The 17,630-nt window shown below is 54.5% G+C and overlaps 1 protein-coding gene and 1 long non-coding RNA gene across 9 annotated transcripts in view; both read right to left on the reverse strand.

The window, feature by feature from the left end:
• The window catches only part of Nectin1 (nectin cell adhesion molecule 1), a 102,076-nt gene that overhangs the window by 70,278 nt on the left and 14,168 nt on the right, over positions 1 to 17,630 (reverse strand). The window lies entirely within an intron of this gene.
• On the reverse strand, positions 15,017 to 17,629 carry LOC144377208 (uncharacterized). The gene is made up of 2 exons (XR_013437951.1): positions 17,002 to 17,629; positions 15,017 to 15,336 (listed from the first exon to the last, which is right to left on the reverse strand). It is a non-coding gene; the product is annotated as an uncharacterized LOC144377208 (long non-coding RNA).

A 17,630-nucleotide genomic window follows, 5' to 3' on the forward strand; every position in this document is an offset into this window, starting at 1 on the left:
GGTGTGACTTGGCCTGCCAGTGGCTCAATAACGTGATAATGGTGATAATGGTCATGAGCGCACCTGGGAGGACTTATCAGCCAGACACAAGCCCATGGAAATGTACTGTGGTTGCTGCTCTTGTTGTGGTTACAAAGACCCTGCCTCTGGGTCAGGAGATAAGCACAGGGCTCATCAAGGTGGAGGCAGCCAGGTCCAGAGAGGGGGCAGTGGGCATGTGGTGGAAGGCCACCACCTCTGGCTGTGCACTGTTCCTCCCTTGGTCTCCAGATGTCTCCTAAGGCTCCTGGACTTGTTATCTTGTATCTTTCCTGCTTGGCTCACACCCACAGTCTGAAGTGATGGGGGCTGGGTGGGCAAGACATTTGTTCCTTGAACTTCACAGTGACTTGGAGGTTTTGTGTTATTCTGGGAAGAGGGAGACCAGGGGAAGGAATAGGAGACGAGAAGGACTGGGAGAGGACTGGCCATCTGAGGATGGATATTTGGTCCATGCAGCTGGGTCCACGTGGCTTGATGATGCTTCCAGGGTGACAGGGTCCTGACCATGTGTCCAGCAGCCATGTGCCTGCCCTGAACTCCTCTCCAGCTGCTCCCTCACCCCCACCTCCAGGGCCTAATCTGATCATTCGCAACATTATAGCCATTTGATTCCTCTTCCTAATTTCTAGAATATGGCCCTGGAGTTCCCTATCCTTACTGCAGCTCCGCTAGGAGTGCAGGCTCCCTTTCTTATCTGGAGTTATGGTACCCATAACACTGAAGATAGCAACCCGAGCAGCGCTTCGAATCTCACTTCATTGTCACAGAGACCCTGTAAGACAGGTGCCACTGTCATGCTGGGAAACTGAGGCTCAGGTTTGGTGAACAAATCTGTCCAAGCCAACAGCTAGTAGGTGGATTTGAATACAAATCAGATGGAATGACGTAAGTCCTCCTCTGACTGACGGCTCTCCACTGCCTGGGGTAAAGCTAAGCCACTCGACAGGCCTTCACAATCCGCCTCTGCTGCCTAAGTTCCCAGCTACCTCTCCTGCCCTTCCCACGTCCCCACCCTCCACAACAGCCTCGTGGAAACTCCTCTTTCAACACAGTGCCATCCACTGCGTCCCCATAGATCCAACCCCTTGCTCAAATAGCAGTCCCTGGTGTTGGCTGTGAGAAATGGGGACATGTTCATCTCAGAAGCCCCAGTGCCCATGCCGGTGCTCACAGGAAGAATGCGCTGAATCTGGTTCACTCATGAACTGGGAGCCTGAGCCAAATCCAAGGGAACAGACCAGGGATGCAGGTCCCTGTCAACTTCCCAGGTCACTGAGAGCTTTTAATTTAGGAAGCTGACGGATCAAAGGAGTGCCAAGGACATGATTATTTGAAAAAAGAAAGATTCTCTACAAGAGAAAGGCTAAGAGGCCACAGATGTGGGGGTGCATTTAATTCCAGCTCCGGTGGGAAGAGGAAGCACCCCTCCTATCCTCTGCTGTCCAGTCTGGCTTGCCAGGACTGATCCCAGCCGCTTCTAGTCCTGGGTATCCTGAGGATCCAGGGTTCTGGAACCAATCAAGAGGAAGGTGTTGCCTACTTTGAAGATGATCAATTGAGACCCAGAAGCGTGAAATGACTTACTTGTGGTTATACAATAAAGTGCAAAGTCAAGGAGAACCCGTCTCTTGACTCTTCTATGTTCTTGGTTCCAAAGAGTGAAGACTTCTGGGTCAGGGTCTCTGATGGGTAGGTTGGTGTCCCATGAGCTTAGAGACCCAGGCGGCCCAGATAAAGGTGAAGATGGGCAGCTTCCCACCCTCTGCCTCCCACCACCCTTAGGCCTCAGCAGCCCAGGTGGGGCCTTTGGTGGGTGCTCTGGAGTTCAACCCTGCTTGTCTCCTTGGGGTGGGGTGGAGGAGGGAGAGAAGCCTGAAGAAGCAGGTCAGAGCCGATCCTCCCCACTGCCCCACCTCCCCTGAGAGTGCTCAGTGAAGCCTGTAGGACCAGAACCGAGGCGCGCTGTCCTGACATGTCTGGTAGGCACAGCTTGAGTGGGAAGTGAGGTACTGAGTCAGGACTGGGGGTAGGGGGGAGCAGACAGGGGAACAGGCAGGGGGGCAGGAGAGAGGTCTGTCCCCCTCAATGGATAAGGAAGCCAGGGCTGGCAGGAAGCAGGGCAGGGGTGGGTGCCCGGGGTGGGAAGGCAGCTGGTAGGCTCATCGGGTCTTTGGGCCCTGGCCCTGGCTCTCGGGGTGCAGGCTCAGACAGGCCCAGGAGCAGGACTGCTGGAGGCAGGCAGGGGCAGGGTGGGAAGCAACATCTTGTCTCCATTGTCTGGGGCAGGCTGGGTGCTGAGGCCTGATAATAGCGAGGTAGCTGCACTACTGCACCTGGATGATGCATGACAAGCAACCAGAGGCCTGGAAGTCACCAGGCAGTGGGGGAAGGGGGTCTACCTGCTAGCATCCCCCATGGGGTCTGCTAACACCAGGGGCTGCCCACCGCAGCAGACAGAGGCTGGCTTTGGGAGTGGCAGTGCCCACGCTGCTCAAGGGAAGGCCTGGTGCCCACAATGGCAGTTGTGGGGGGGGTTGGGGTTGGGGTGAGGATTGGGCGGGGAGACGCTTTGAACCCCAGCAAGACTGGTGGGAACTGGTTCTTGACTCATGGCAGAGAAAGGCGGGGGGCGTGGGGAATGGAAGGGTTTGTGCTTTATTATTTATTTTCTTTTATGAGATGTGAACTCAAGTAATTAAAAATATGCATTTTATTTTACACCATCTACCCTGCGGCGTCTCCACATCTTTCTTCCAGACCTGGTCCCATCAGAATGGCTGGCATTTCAGAACAACATCTAATTTTCAAAGTGATGGAGACAGATTGACTATGTGCCTGTTTTTATAAGGCTCAGCTCTGCCCCTCACTCTCCACTGCCCTCCTTTTTGGAGTGTCCCTTACTCTTAAAAATAAATACTGGTGGACAGTATTTGTGCTTCCTGTCTCCTAAAATTCACATTGCTCTATTTCCACCAGAACTGGGTGAACACCCTCTATGCAGTAGTTCCCTTGTGGGATTCCTGGGTTTTGTTTCCATCTTTTGGAGCAAGTCTTGATATTTTTGTTTTTCAGAGGAGGACACGGAGACCCACAACAGGAGATCTGCCCCGGGGCACAGCTAAAGCAGAGTTGAATCAGAACTTGCAGCTCAGGATTTTGTCTGCTTTCCCCAGAAGGACGCTGGGGACTCTGCCTTTCTGACTCCTCAATTAAAACCTTCTCCTGAGATTCTAGCTTCTACCTGTCACCTTGCACGACAGCTTTACCTATGTAAGCAGGATGGATGTCCCCAAAGGATGGTGTGGGCATCACAGGCTAAAGCCCTTGGTGACGTGCCCAGCCTGGATCTCCTCCTGGCACTTTTTCCAGGGACAGGGAAGGGAAAGAGCAGATGGGCTTTGGGGTGGCAGATCCCTAGTGTGGAGCCAGACAGGTAGCTGCGGACAGGTAGCTGCGGACCGCACCTGCTCAGGCCCAGGCCTTGCCCTGCCTGACATGCTGCCCCAGGCATCAGTTGGCAAGGACTCTCAAGTGGACTGAAGTAAGGAAGCCCGGAAGTGACACCCATGGTTGACCCTCTGGGCCAGGTGGCAGCAGATGAAAGTCATGCCCAGCCAGAGTTCTGTCTGAGCTTCAGAAACTTCCCAACCAGAGGTTATGGAGACGGGCTGTCTAATACTATCCCTCTGTCTCTAGCACAGCTTGATCCTAAACAGTGGCCCTCAGGTGATTAAATCAGTCTCTTCTCCTTTCAAGGTCTCCATAGTAGGAGGTTCTACCTTGTTTCCTGGGAAATTGCTAACATGTTTTATATCCTTCACTGGTAGGAAAGTACTTCCTGATATCTGTCCTCAATTTCTCTTCCTGGAATGGAAGCAGACTCCAGTCCACAGTGCACTTGGGCTGACTGGGTCAGGAACCAGAGCTGGGGATCAGGCAGCTCCTTCTCTTAAGGAGAGAACAGGGGGTGGGGCTGACTGGGTCAGGAACCAGAGCTGGGGATCAGGCAGCTCCTTCTCTTAAGGAGAGAACAGGGGGTGGGGAGGGAGCTCGGGTGACAGACAGACGTGAGGCTGGCTTCTTCCACTCATCAGTGAGTTGCCACAACCCTGTGAGCCTCCGTTTCCTTACTTATCTGTAAAACTGACTCAATATTTAATCTCAAAATGGCTACAAGGACTCGATAAAATAATGTATCAAGATGATTTTAGCCAAGTGCCTGACAGAGCAGTTGCTCAGGAAGTGGAGACTGATATGTAGCCACTTTGGAGTCAGGGACAGAGCCACAGCTTGAGACTGCCCCTCAGGCTGAAGCAGGGCCCCTTCTTTCACCTTAACGTGGATTCCAAATCCTCCCCAAGCCAAGGTTACTCCTGTTTGCCTGAATTCTCCAGGCTGCCCTGTGCAGGTCTGCAGAACAAGCCTCAGCCAGTCAACTCTCTCCCTCCAAGTCAGCACCCCCACTGGGGTCTCTGGTGCCTGGCCTGGTCCTGAAGCCTTGTGGCCAGTGGAGGCCCAGGAGAACTCCCCAAAGAGGCAGTCTCTCTGCAGAGGGTAAGGGGCAGGGCACTGTGTCTCTGCTGGCTGGCTCCCTGAGCAGGCACACCGCCACCTGTATTTACACCACGGCATGTGACAGGTCCTGAGCGTGTGGCAAGAAGCATGGAGGTAGAGGACACAGAGGTCTGACAGGGTTAAGGGGGCTTTTCCAACCTCTTTCCCAAGTTCCCAGAGTCTAAGGAAATCCTGAATGTCCTCACGGGAACTCTGGGGCTCTTTCCCATGTCCGGCCGGCAGATGCCAATGAAGCCAACTCCTCCCTCTCCCTGTGGCCTTCTTCCCACCATCCTAGCTGGCCACACCCTGCTGCAGTGCCCAACACTGAGTCCTGGACAATAGAGGACACCCTCCCAAGTCTCGAACTCTGGCACCTCTGCTGGGCAGGTGCAGCTGGGCCTCTGGGCCTGGCTGTAGTCACAGGATGGCCAGGAGGTCTCCATTCCAACATTTCCATCTGCTCCCTCGTCACCCAAAACATGAGGGAGAGTGAGGGCCTGGAGGGGGCCTTTTTAAAGATACTCAGATATACTGGGCATTAGCACAGCCTGGAGATGCCACACGCCTGGCTAGTGAGGTGGTCAGTACAAACTTTCAAAGCAGGGATTATGAGACAGCTGAGGAAACCGAGGCTCAACAGCACTCAGGAACCAAAGCCGAGGTGAGCAGGGGCCAGAACACAAACCCAGGTCTGCCTCCTCTAGATGCAGCGCGAGACCCTGGAAGAGGCAGCACTTTTCAGGTCCAGCCCTGAAGACCTGAAGACGCGAAGCTCTGAAGACGTGGAAGACAGAAAAACTCAACCTCTCGGGGTCTCTGTTCCCGTCTGTAGAGTGGGAATCACAACTCCCACCACATGGCCCCGCAGGTCTACTGGGACCATCAAATGCAACAAAACCTGAAGGGGACTACGCTCCCGGCCAGAGGTGAAGGAGCCCTGTTTCCATGGTTGGTGGGCCTGGAACAGGGTGCATGTTCGGGGTAGGGGGGTGCATCTAGACTCACTGGAGGCAAGGCGAGCGGGGGGGAATGAGTGTGGGCTGTGACCTTGCCTCTGGACACTGACCTTGTGGTCTGACCCTATTGGGCATATGCCCACCTCGTAGCTCTGAGGGTCCCTGATGTGACAAATTTGTTTAGTTGCAATGGCATTTATCAAGCACTGATACCAGGTTCACGACAGGCCTAGCCTGGGAGTCAGGAGACCCAGGTTCCAGTCCTGGTGCCACCAGGAGCCAGTGAACCCGGAAGCTTCTCTTCCCAGGCCTGTTTCTGCATTTAAACGACAGGAGGGCTTGTCAGCTGCCCCTCCTTCAGGCTCCCTCTGGCCCTTGCTCAGCATCCAGCCCCCAACAGGCTCCGGTATGGCAGTAACAAGCTCGCGCAGGCCCGGGGTCGGGGTGAGAGGCTCGCTCCCCACCTTTCCAGGCCCTGGAGGTGGGGCTGCCAGGTGGCGGCTGGGGCAGTGGGACCTCCAGGACGCTCTGGCAGCACAGCAGGATGGAGCAGACCAGATGCCTTCTAAGGCAGGGCTGGGTCTCAGGGCTTCTCTGAGCCTGCTGTGGAGAGGGGCTTCTCAGACCTGTCATTCTGACATGGCAGGGTTGAGACCCCTGTTCTGGGATGGGGGTGGGTGAGGAAGGTCATCAGCTCCAGGAAATGAAGCCATGCTCTTGGTCAAGTCAAGGGGCAGCTGAGCTTCCAGAGCTGGGCTGGCACCTGGCCTGGGAGACCTCAGACTCACACCAGGAAGTGAGGTGGCTCTTAGTAAGAGAGACTCCCAGCAGTGAGTCAGGGCTCAGCAGTGGGGTGAGATGGGCTGGATGGGAGCTCAGGAGCCGGCCAAGGAGGAGAGTGCTTGCTCAGAGCAGCTCTGGTCATGCCTCTGCCCATCACTGGCTGTGGGGTCTCCCTGAGGTACTTGACCACAGTGCTTCCGACCTGTGCTCCCTGAGATGGACACGCCACGTTCTGCTCCTTATCTCCTGAGCTCATTGCTAGGGTCAAACCCAAGTGAACCTGTGAGTCTGGGAATTTCTCAGGATCTGAGTTCTGTCTCCTAAGGTAGTGAGATTGACTGAGTGTCATCAAACTTTGTCCCCACGATCCTAAATGTGGCGGGTACTGACAGCTGCTTCACCCACGAAGTGAGGAAAACCCAGGACTTAGTGCTAGGATTTTTTGGGGGGCTCAGTACCCACGGTAAGTGGACAAGATATATTGTGGGATCCCTCTCATTTGCAGTCCCTGGAATAGGACTGACACCTCTTCTACCCTTCTGTGCTCTGGAGATAAGTACTGTGACCAAGAGGCCAGGCTGGGAACCCATAGGGCAAGACTGGCCTCTCCCAGACTCTGCCCTTCCTCCTGCTCCAGGGGGCATCTGGAGAGGAGACAAATCTAGGGGAGATGTTAATTAGTTCTGACAAATTAATAAAGAAAGCCTAATTTATTCTCCGTATCTAATTTCCTTCTCTGTGCTTTATTTTCCTGTCCAACAAGCTGCTCCTGGGGACAAGGAGGGAAAGGTGTGGGGGGTCAACCTGAAGACAGCCCCAACTCACCTGCCTCCTCCTCGCTGGCTCCCTGCCCCACCCCCACCGCACCCCTGCTCTGCTCCAGGAAGCCGACCCCAGACATTAAGCTGTCAAACTGCTCCCAATTATCTCCCTCTATGCCCGCCGGCTCCAGGGGCGACAGTTGTAGCAAGCTGGCGTTGACTCATTCTGTCACCGGCCTGCCCTGCTCTGGGAAAATGCAATTTAATGAAGTCCAATGGAAGGGCGGGGGCAGGCAGGGTCCTAGGAAGTGTCGGGATAGCCAATGTTCTCCTCTTCCATCTGTGTGACAGGATCTCACCTCCAGACCCTGGAGGGGTCACCCTGTACCCCTTTCCTTCACTCACCCCTTCAACAGCCCTGAGCGACAACGGCATTACCCTTCCCTGGGAGGGCCGCCACCTCCCTGGGCTGCCTGTTTTAATAGTGCATGGTCACGACAGCTGGGAAATCCTTCCTGCGGTTTAATCTCCATCCCTTTTGCTGAAGAGGAAGTCCATTGCCCCATGCTTTTTGATCCTGAGCCTAGGAGTGGGTCAGCCACTGCCAGACACCATCCAGCTAGTACAGAGCTGGGGACACGACTGTGTGTGTGGCACAGCCAGCTCCTGGGCTGGAACAAAGTGAGTCTTCCCTTTTGCTTTTGTCAGGCCAGCCCTGGCCCTGCCTCTTGCCGCATCTTGCCTCACCTCATCAGGGGGTGCTTGTTGGAAATCTCTGTTCCATCTAGTTGTACAGCAGAGAGCCCTAGGTTCAAATCCCAGCTCTACCACTTGCTAGCTGTGTGACTTTATGCTCTGGGTACACATTTCCTCATTTATAAAAAGGAAGAAAGAATAGTTATTTCCCGAATTGGACAAAACTTTCTTATGTTCCTATATGAATACACGACCAGTGTAGCTCCACATCATATTCAACCACAAGAATGGGAAGTTATGCTCCATGTATGTATGTCAAAATACAATCTACTGTTGTGTATATCTAAAAAGAGCAAATGAAAAAAAAAGAGAATAGTTATTTCCTCACTGGTTGTTGGGAAGAGTAAATGAATTTTCATAAGCAAAGAGCATGGAGCTGAGCCAGGCACAGTGGAAGGGCCAGGTAAATGCCAGTGAGCCCCATGTGAACACAATGGCCCTGCCTTATCAAAGTTGGGTGCCCAGAGCCTGCCTGGGCCTGTGTATGGGCAAAACCCACAAGAGTTGACTGATGCTAAGCATGACCAGGAGGCCAAGGTACCTCAGTGCTCCCCCAGTCCAGGCAGGCTTGAGAAATGTTCATGGCAGGACCCAACCACAAGTCTTCCTGTCTGTCCCCTCTCTGAGTCTCATGTGCTGGAGTCAGAAAGAGACTTCATGCAGGTCCCAAGGGGACAACAGTGAGACTCAGTAGGGCATCTCTAGAGTTCACAGTTTGGCTCAACCCACAGAAGTGGTAGCACCACCCTGTCTTGTAACCTGCCTGGTCTCTGCCTTGAACTTGACCAGGGGTAGGAACAGTCACTAACCCCAGATAGGTCCACTCTGCACAAAGCATGGGCCAGAAGAAACTCCAAGAGCTCCAAAGGAGCAACTAACCCAACACTTCTTTCTGTACACATAGGGAAACAGAGGCCAGAGAGTGCCCAGGTGACTGGGCAGCCCTCCTAGCTCTAGGGCCATGCAGTCCCCATAAGCACACCTAGCCCATGTTAGTCAACCACTTGCCGTCTGACTCCCACCCTGGATTTCTATCACCTTGGATTACTAAAGTAGCCCATACCCCATGGTCTAAGTGAGAGCCCAAAAGGATCAATCATGTAAAATGCAGGGCCGCTTCCTGCCAGGATTATGAAATGTGCAGCTCCGCCTGTCTGGCCTGTCAACTCCACTGTGTCTGCGGTACCCGGCTTGGGACTGGCACCTAACACCAGGAAATATTCTGGAGGAGAGATGACCCTCCTCACGCCTGTCCTTTCACACGGCTCAGAGCACACACTTACTCTGCCTTCCTACCATCTCTTCTTCAAGAGAGTGGCTCCCTCCCTGCAAATTTCCTGGCTCGGGACCCTGTCTCAGCACCAGAGACAATTTTCCTTGGCTGGAAGGCCTCAGGTGTGTGATCACCCAGGGCCACTTGTCCCGTGTCCTGTGCTGCACTATTTTTTCACATCTGCATAGGAGGGCTAGGGCTGTCTACCTCCTCCCTGTGGGTCTTTGTTCCCTGAGGTAGTCAGGGCTGGTGGCAAGAAAGGGCAGACTGGGTCGGAGCCCATGGACTTGACTCCCTAGCCTGAGTGTAGGAAGAAGTACTGCAGCTCCCTGGTCCCCACTTCTCACCTGGGTTACTAAGCATCTAGAGGGCTCAGCAAGTCTCCCTTCCTCTTTGGGTTATGGGGCAGGCCTCGGAGGTGCTACAACACCCTGCGGCACTCTGGAGGGTCCCTAGGCAGGTGAACAGATGTACAGAAAGGACAGGAGGCTCAGCTGTGCCTGTGCGCCAGGGAGAAGGTGCTCTGGCCACGGCAGCAAGGGCCAGCAAGAGACAGGCCAAGCCCAGGCTGTCTTTGGTTGTGGGTGGGGCGCAGCTACCAGGGGAACCTCCCCGCTCCTGCTCCCTCCACTCCCCTGCTTGGCTTCCCTGCAGCCCAGTCAAGGTGTTAGGCCCATGGGTGGGGGACCCTCTCAGACATTCTTCCACTCAGCCCTGAGGGAGCTTCTGGGGAAAGTGCAGGCACTTGGGGACAGGCAGAGTAAGTCCTGCCCCTGGTACACATTTGTGGAGGTGTGTAAGTAGGCCCTTAACCTCTCTGACCTCAATTTCCTCCAACGTAAAATGGGATAACAGCCTTGAGCTCAGAAGCAGGTCAGGGGGATGAGGCGAGGACCCTCGATAGATACTAGTGCACATGTGGGCAGGACGGCGTTCTAGAGCCTAGGACTTGCAAGGAGACTGTGTGTGTGTGTGTGTGTGTGTGTGTGTGTACACATTTGAGTGCTGGAACAGGGGCAAGGTATGCAGGGGCAGGAGGCAGCAGCTGTCCTCTGAAGCATTCATTCATTAATATATTACTGATAGTACTGGGCACCTATTAGGTCCTAGGGATACAGCATGGAACAAAATAGAAAAAAATTCTCTGGGCTTGTGAAGTTTAGATTCTAGCAAGAGAAAAGACAATGACTGTGATCAAGTTTATATAGGACTATATTTTTATATAGGACAAGGGTGTGCTGGGAAGGCCTTAATGGGAAAGGAGAAAGGACATTTGAGCAAAGAACTAAAGGAGGTGAGCAAGCCAGGACTGGAACTCCCCGGGAGAGCATTGCAGGTGGAGGGAGACAAGGTGCAAAGGCCCTGAGGCGGGAGTGTCTCTAGAATTTTTGACCAATGCAGCTGGAGGGGAGAGGGACAGTGGACAGATGATGTGGGCCCTGGGTTTCTAAGGGTCAAATGGGAGCCACTGAAGGGAAGGGGTCAGCAGAGGAAGGACCTATCTGGGCTGTTTTAACAAAATCCCTAACAATTGCTGGAAAGACACGGTAGGGAGTGAAGGCAGGGGACTGGTGAAGAGGCTTCTGCTGTCACTGGGACATCTCTGTGGCCTGTAGCGTTTGAGGAGGGAGAGCCAGAAGGTAGGGGATGCATCCAGGTTTGTGGGGCTACCTCTCCCACCTGTCCAAGTGAGACAGCTGGCAGCCCACACCCTCTGCCTGCAGACAAGCTGTCTTGCCTATCTGGGCCTTTGGGGGAGGCGGGAGTGGCAGGGTGAGAAGGAAGCCCTGCACAAAACAATGGCCTTAAGACAAGAGAGATGTGTGTCCCCCCTTATTTGGGATTGTTATTGGGAGAAATAAAGCCCCTGCGGTGGCCTCTCCCCGGGGCGGGCGGGAACCAGGCCCTCACGCCTCTCTTTCCTTCCACCTCCCCTCCCCTGTTTTCCTCTGACAGAGGGAGAGATCAAATGACTTTTTATCAAGAGAAAGAGGCTATCTCTCCTTACCAACACCAGCAGACCCCGACTCCAGATTAAAAGGCAATTAGATGGCTTTGTTTTTATAGGGGCAGAAGGTCTGCTCAGCACCCTCCTGGGGAACTGGATCCTCCCGGCTGGGGAAGGCCAGTGGCTCCTGTGTCCCTATGGGACAAGCTGTGGCAGGCCCCTTGGCCCACTACCCCCCTCCCCAGGAAGGACAGACTTCCTGTGCTCTGAGAACTGCGGGGTGCCCACGAAGAAGGTCCTGGTTGGACCCTCCCAACCAGGGACTGGTATATCTTCTCTCTGCTCGCCTAAACCCTCAGAGCGAGGGTGGGAGCTGTTTGTCCTCCACCCCCCAAGAAAACACAGGACTGACTGCCTTCAAATAAACAGCACAGAACCACTCCCACCAAGGCTCCCAATCCCTTGGAAATGGCATAACAGAGAGGCAGGCCTTGGGGACTCCTCCCGACCAGAGACCCTGGCCTGGGTGTCCTTCACTTGGTTGACCTGTGCTGACGGCACACCTGTTGACAAAGGCCGGCCAGCTCTTCAGAGCACCCGTATACATTATCTCACCGAGTCCTCAGGAAAACCCTCAGAGTTGGCGTTGTTCCCCTGCGTTATCCTCAGTCAGGATTTATAGAAGAAACTGAGGGTCAGAGGGCTGTCCTCAGAGTCCAAGGGCAAAAGACTCACATGTGCCAGAAAACCCAAATCACCCCCATGGGGCCAGAGGAAGAGGAGAGGAAGACGGGGGAACTAGAATCCATCCCTGGCCTTCTAGTAGTTTCCATCTGGCAAGAGCAGGAGGGCCATTGCTGCCCTTAGGGACTGGGTGGACGGGAAAGTCCATCCATCCTTAAATAACCTTGAAGGATGGGGAGGTTTCCATCGGATGCAGTGGAAAGGCCACTGCTCTTGCCTTGTCCCAAAGCTCCCTGGGCTATTGGGCTCCTGCTCACTCCACCAGCTGAGCCTCCATGCTGCCCTCCTCCTCTGCCACATGGGCTGCACCCTAGAGTATCTTAGGCGCTCACTCTCACTTGCCCCTGAACCTTTGCATAACTGTCCTGTCTGCTGGGCGTCCCCTCCCCTGTATCCGCCCCACTCCTGTTTTCTGGTTAAAGGTCACTCCTCCTCTCTTGTGGCTATTCCCCATTCTGCTCCCACCCCTGCCAGACCTTCTACCCCATCTCTCATGTCCCCCATGCCAGTGGCCATGCCCCTCCATGAAAGCTGTCCACCTTCCCTCCACTCTGACTACGCACAGAGGCAGGCAGGCAGCCATACCAACCTCGTCTCGGCCGTGCCAAGTTGCTGAGCCCTCCCCTCCTTCCAGATTCTTCTAGTTACATCTCCCAGATCCAACCCACTGACGCCGGTTCTCCTACTCCACTTCCTTTGACTTGCAAAACATGGCTGGGCACACACACACGTGCCACGCGCTGTGCCTGTGTTTGGGGGGAGCCGCCAGTAGCGACAACTCACAGAAGGTGGAGAAATGAGAAAGACTAAGGCATTTTCTTTTTCTGTGGAAATTCAGCCTAACAAGGGCCCCAGACATGAAAACAAGTAATTACTGTGTGCTAAGTGCTGCATTTTGTTTATTTGTTTTTTAAAGTATGAACCAAAAGTGAAGGAGTTGGGGGGGGGCGATCTGTCTGTGGGTGATGGAGGATCCCAGCCGAGATCAAGTTTCTTGCTGGATCTCGTAGGATGAGCAGGAGTCCCTCAGAGAGGAAAGGGTGTCTTTGAAGCCTGGGTGTGTCTGAAGTGTCAGATATTGGGGGGCTGGGAGGTCTGAATGGTAGGGGCCAATTTAAAAGACCTCATTTTAGACAAGTGTCTGAACTTCACGTTGTGGGCAAAGGGGCATCATGGACATTCTAAGCAGGTACTGACCTGGCCACATTTGTGCTTTAAAAGGAGGGACATGGAACTTTAAGGGCAAACATGTCAGTCACAAAGGACCACAAGCTGTATGATTCCATGTAGGGAATAACATGTCCAGAACAGGCAAATCCATAGATGCAGAAAGTGGATTTAGTGGTGGCCAGAGGTAGGGCAGGGAAGTGGGAGCGATGGCTAGCCCAGGACAGGGCTGCCTTTCCAGGAAGCAAAATGAACACTCTGGGTTGGTAGTGGTGACGGCCACACAACTTTGTGAATATCTTAAGTCACTGAACTGTATGCTTCAGGAAGAGTGAATTTTATGGTATATGAATTGTATCTCAATAAAAAGGAAAAAGAGGTACATGAAGAAAGACACAGTGGAGAGCTAGTCTGGAGATCGGCAAGCCACCAGGAGACCTGTACAAGACTGCAGCACCCCCCAGACATGGGTGAGCAAAGCCCTTCGGAGGCTAGAGGCCCACCTCTCTTCCCTGCCCGGGGCTAATTCTGCTGCGGAAGGGGACACTAGAGAGATCCTGGACCCTACCCCCACCATAGCAAGTGTTTCTTGTGCGTATCCTGCATGTGATGGCTTGGACCAGAGTGACAGACATGTCACCTGACAAGACACACCACTTATTTTTGAAGACAGGCAGGTCCCCTGGTAATAGAGCAGGCACGAAGAGGCTCGGCCCTGGACAGGGAAAATTAGGGCAGAAAATAACACCGTGAAAACAGAACTGGCTTTTGAAATGAGAGAGAAGCCCCCTCCTCAGGCCCAGGGTGCCAGTCCTGAGCCCCTGGGAGTCGAGCCATCCTGCTTGGTGGTCCACTGCCCCCACTGGCCCGGAGCTTCCTCTCTGCTGTGTGCCCTTGCTGGGTCACTCTTCTGACTGGCAGCTGGGGACGAAGGGAGCCAGGGCCACCTTCTAAAGACCATCCTTTCTGTGGGGCCCTGAGTGTCTGTGCTGGGCTGTGACAGAGCACTTGCTTCCTGGGCTGAAGGCCCTGCGTCCCAGGCCCTGTCATCTGTGGCTACTGGGTCCTGGAATGGGCCGGGAAGGAGGAAAAGCCATCAATCTTCTAAGACTGGCAAAGTCGGAGCAGGGTGGAGAGATTCTGAGACACCTGGGTAGGGAAAGGAAGTGGCTTGGAGGAGGCCTGACAGAGCTTCATCCCACCATCCAGGTCACTCCTTCCGCCTCAGGTCATGCCCTGTCCCAGGGTGGGGAGGAGAGCAGGCTGACCCTCCAGTCCCTGCGGGTGGAAAGTCCTGATGAATGGAAGGGGAGGGAGAGGGGGAGCGCGTGTGGGCAGCCAAAGCAGCCTGGGGAAGAGCAGGGCCAGGCCCGGGCTGGGACGGGGAAGGCTACTGGGGGGCTCTGGGCAGGGAGCAGGTTTATTTCCCTGAGTATGGGGTGACGGCAGGGCAGAGAGGAGAGAGGGCGAGGCTCAAGAGTTCGAGGGGGAGGACCTAGCTGTTTTTCCCAGCATCCCCCAGGCCACTTCTCTTACCACAAACCTCAGTCTCAAGCCACTTGGTTGTCATGGAAACAGGACGGAATAGAACAGATGGTCTCCACTAGCCAAATTCCAATTAAACAGGGCAGAGATGGATAGGCAAGGGGGTGTGCTCCAGCTAGGCCACGCAGGGCTCTGCCCCCTCAACCCACCTGCACTCCCTGGGCCACCCGAGGCTGGGCAGGGGGCCTGGGAAGGGGCTCACCCTGCCTTCCCTACCTTCACCCCTTCACTTCTCAAAGGTGGGGGCATGGAGGTTAAGGGAATGCCAACTTTGCGGGGGCCATGTTGGGGGATGCACCTTTACATTTACAGAATCCCTGAAACGGATTCACATGTGTTCACACACGCACACCCAAGCACATGCATGTCACTTAACCAGCTCGTGCACGCATGTCTGTGTGCTCAGGAGCACACGGGAGCAGTGCAGAAAGGTTAAGCAAAGTCATTACAGAAGCACACTTTTAACACAGCACAAAGAAAATGCTTTGGAAAACAAAATCAGCAATTTATTCCTATTTATTTAATTAACATTAGTAAGACTCTATCAAGTGCCTCAGAGTGGGAATATAAACACACGCCTGTGACGGAGACGGTCCCGGGGCTCAAGGACACAGGCTAAATGAACTGTTAACAGAGCACTGCTCTGGCAGGGCTGCTCACCAAGTGCCACAACAGAGGGAGGAACAGTGAATTGGGGGAGGGGGATTAGAGGGATGGGTGTGTCCCAGAGGAGTAAGGTCTGACTGGGCTTTGAAGATGGGGTAGGAGTTCGCCGGGCAGCGAAGGGCAGTCCTCCCAGCACACCTGCAGGAGGAAGGGCCACAGCTGACAGAGCAGATCTGCCCACCCGAGTGAAGTCTAGAGTGTCAAGCAATGAGGAAACCCCAAGTCACAATGCTGGCGTCACTGGGGTGGCATCGTTTCTGACCCAAACACTGACACCCCCCACACAGACACTGCCATCGCTCAGCACCGCCTGCGAAGCCACACAGCCAGGCGCGGTTTCTCACACACACCCCACAGAGCTCCCCGTACTTAGCGGATGCTGAACAAATGGGAAAAAGATGATTTTGTTTGCTGCGAATAAAACGAGGTGGGTAAGGAGGTGTCAGGAGAAACAGAAGCATCAGAAGTTCCCCTGTCTGGGCTACGGGTTAAATAGGGTGCCAAGAGAAAACAGAGAAGGAGACCGCAGAGCTTATGGGGCCTGAGAAGCCAGCCGGCTCCCATCATTTTAACATACATTCAGGGGGCACCTACTGGGTACAGGGCACTGAACTGGGGCCAGCAGAGATTTTAAGGCCCTTCCTTATGGAGCTCAGGGTCTGGGGGAGGGGGAGGGAGGGGTTTAGTTCTAGGCAGGAGCAGAAGACAAGAGGAAGGGTCAGGAGGGAACCAGGCACTTCCCAGGTGGGTGTGCTGGGGCTCCGGCTCTGTCACCAAGGCCCAGGCAGGAGCGCCTGCGGGAGTGGGAGCACTCATTTTGGCTGGAACCTGTAGTGGGTCCACGTAGAGTTGTGGGAAGTACCTGGAAAAGTGGGCTTCTGGGAAAGGCAAGTGGTTCTCCACTGGGGGTGCTTTTGCCCCCGGGGGGACCTTCGGCAATGTCTGGAGACAATTTTTATTGTCCCACTGCATCATGAGTGGGGAGGAGGATGCCCCCTTAGTGGGAGGAGGCCGGGATGCTGCTAAAGATCCTATAGGGCTGGGGAAGGCCCCCACAGCCAAGAGCTGTGTGGCCGCACGTCAGCAAAACAGTGCTGAGGCTGAAAGCCCCGGCCTACGTCACGACGCCTGTACTTAAGTCAGTGGCACTAGGGAGCCCATGAGGGCTCCAGAGCAGGAGAGGGATGTGCTCTCACTTCTCTGTGCTCGCTCTGCTGGTAGCAGTGATGGGGCTGGGAGGGGTCCTTCAGAGAGGGCAGGAGACACAGAACTGACGACACAGCAGGTGCAGGTGGTTAGGAGAAAGAGCAGAACCGGGAGTCCCATTGCAGAAGTGGAAGCTCACCCTTTCAGAGAAGCCCCTGTGGCCCTCCCCCAGATCAGGCTATGTCTCCGTCACAGCCCCTGTAGCTTTAACCACTGGAATAATTCTCAGGAAACTTTGTGCGTCACTGCAGAGGCCGGGGGCCACACCTGTTTTGAGGACAGGCCACCACTACTGGACTCAGCCTCAGCCCACACAAAGGATCGGGGCTGACAGGAGACCCCACTCCCAGGTCCCCTGCTTCAACCCTTGCCTCCTTTCTCTCTATTCCCTTTCTTTGCCCCGTCCTTCTCCCCTGACCACAAGGCTTTCAAAAACAGCTCTAGAAAACTCTTCTGACCACCATCAGAATGGGACTGTGCCCAGGACCCCAGGCCACAGGCAGGCCAACCCGCACAAACTCCAGCCAGAAGTTTCCCAGCAGTTAAGAGATGGAAAATGCCAACCCCCAAGACACACGGACCTCTGCGCTTCCTCACCCTGAGCCACCAGCGGAGTAAAGTCTTGAAGGTTTCTGGTTGCTTAAAGCATTTTTCCTCACATAGTGGATGTCCAAAGAGCATGTGTGGGTTGATTGACTGATCTCACCCAAAGGATTAGGGGAACATTTCCCACAGTGCCACCCATGACACTGCATGGTCAGCAGAAAAGGCCCAAAGCCAAAAGAGTCAATGGGGCAGCAGCTCTGCTCGGGAGACCCTCTCTGGGTGGCCACGGGGCCTGTCCGTCCAGCAGGAAATATCTAGGGGCCTCCAGACAGCCTGTGGGGGAGGGCAGTGAAGCAGGTCACTAATCTCTCTTGGAGATTAAACACCACGATGGCTCTAAAGACCAGACCCAGCTGGGGGAGGGGGTGGCAGTGGGAGGGTCAGAGGGAGAGGCTTGGCTGGGCTGTGGTGACCCAGGTTAGGGGTGGGAGGGGTGGGGGCTTCTTTTCTGAGCCTGGACATAGCCTAGAAAGATCTCCAGAGTTACAAGAGGCAGGGGAATTAAAATTGGGTAAAAAACCCCCAATGATTATTAACCAGAGTTACTAATTATTAACCAGCTCTGACTCCTGGACTTGAGGCCCCGATTCTGGCTCCCTCACCATCACTGCTCAACTTCC

The sequence above is a fragment of the Ictidomys tridecemlineatus genome, chromosome 4 (assembly GCF_052094955.1).
Source record: "Ictidomys tridecemlineatus isolate mIctTri1 chromosome 4, mIctTri1.hap1, whole genome shotgun sequence".
In the NCBI taxonomy this organism is placed as follows: Eukaryota; Metazoa; Chordata; class Mammalia; order Rodentia; family Sciuridae; genus Ictidomys; species Ictidomys tridecemlineatus.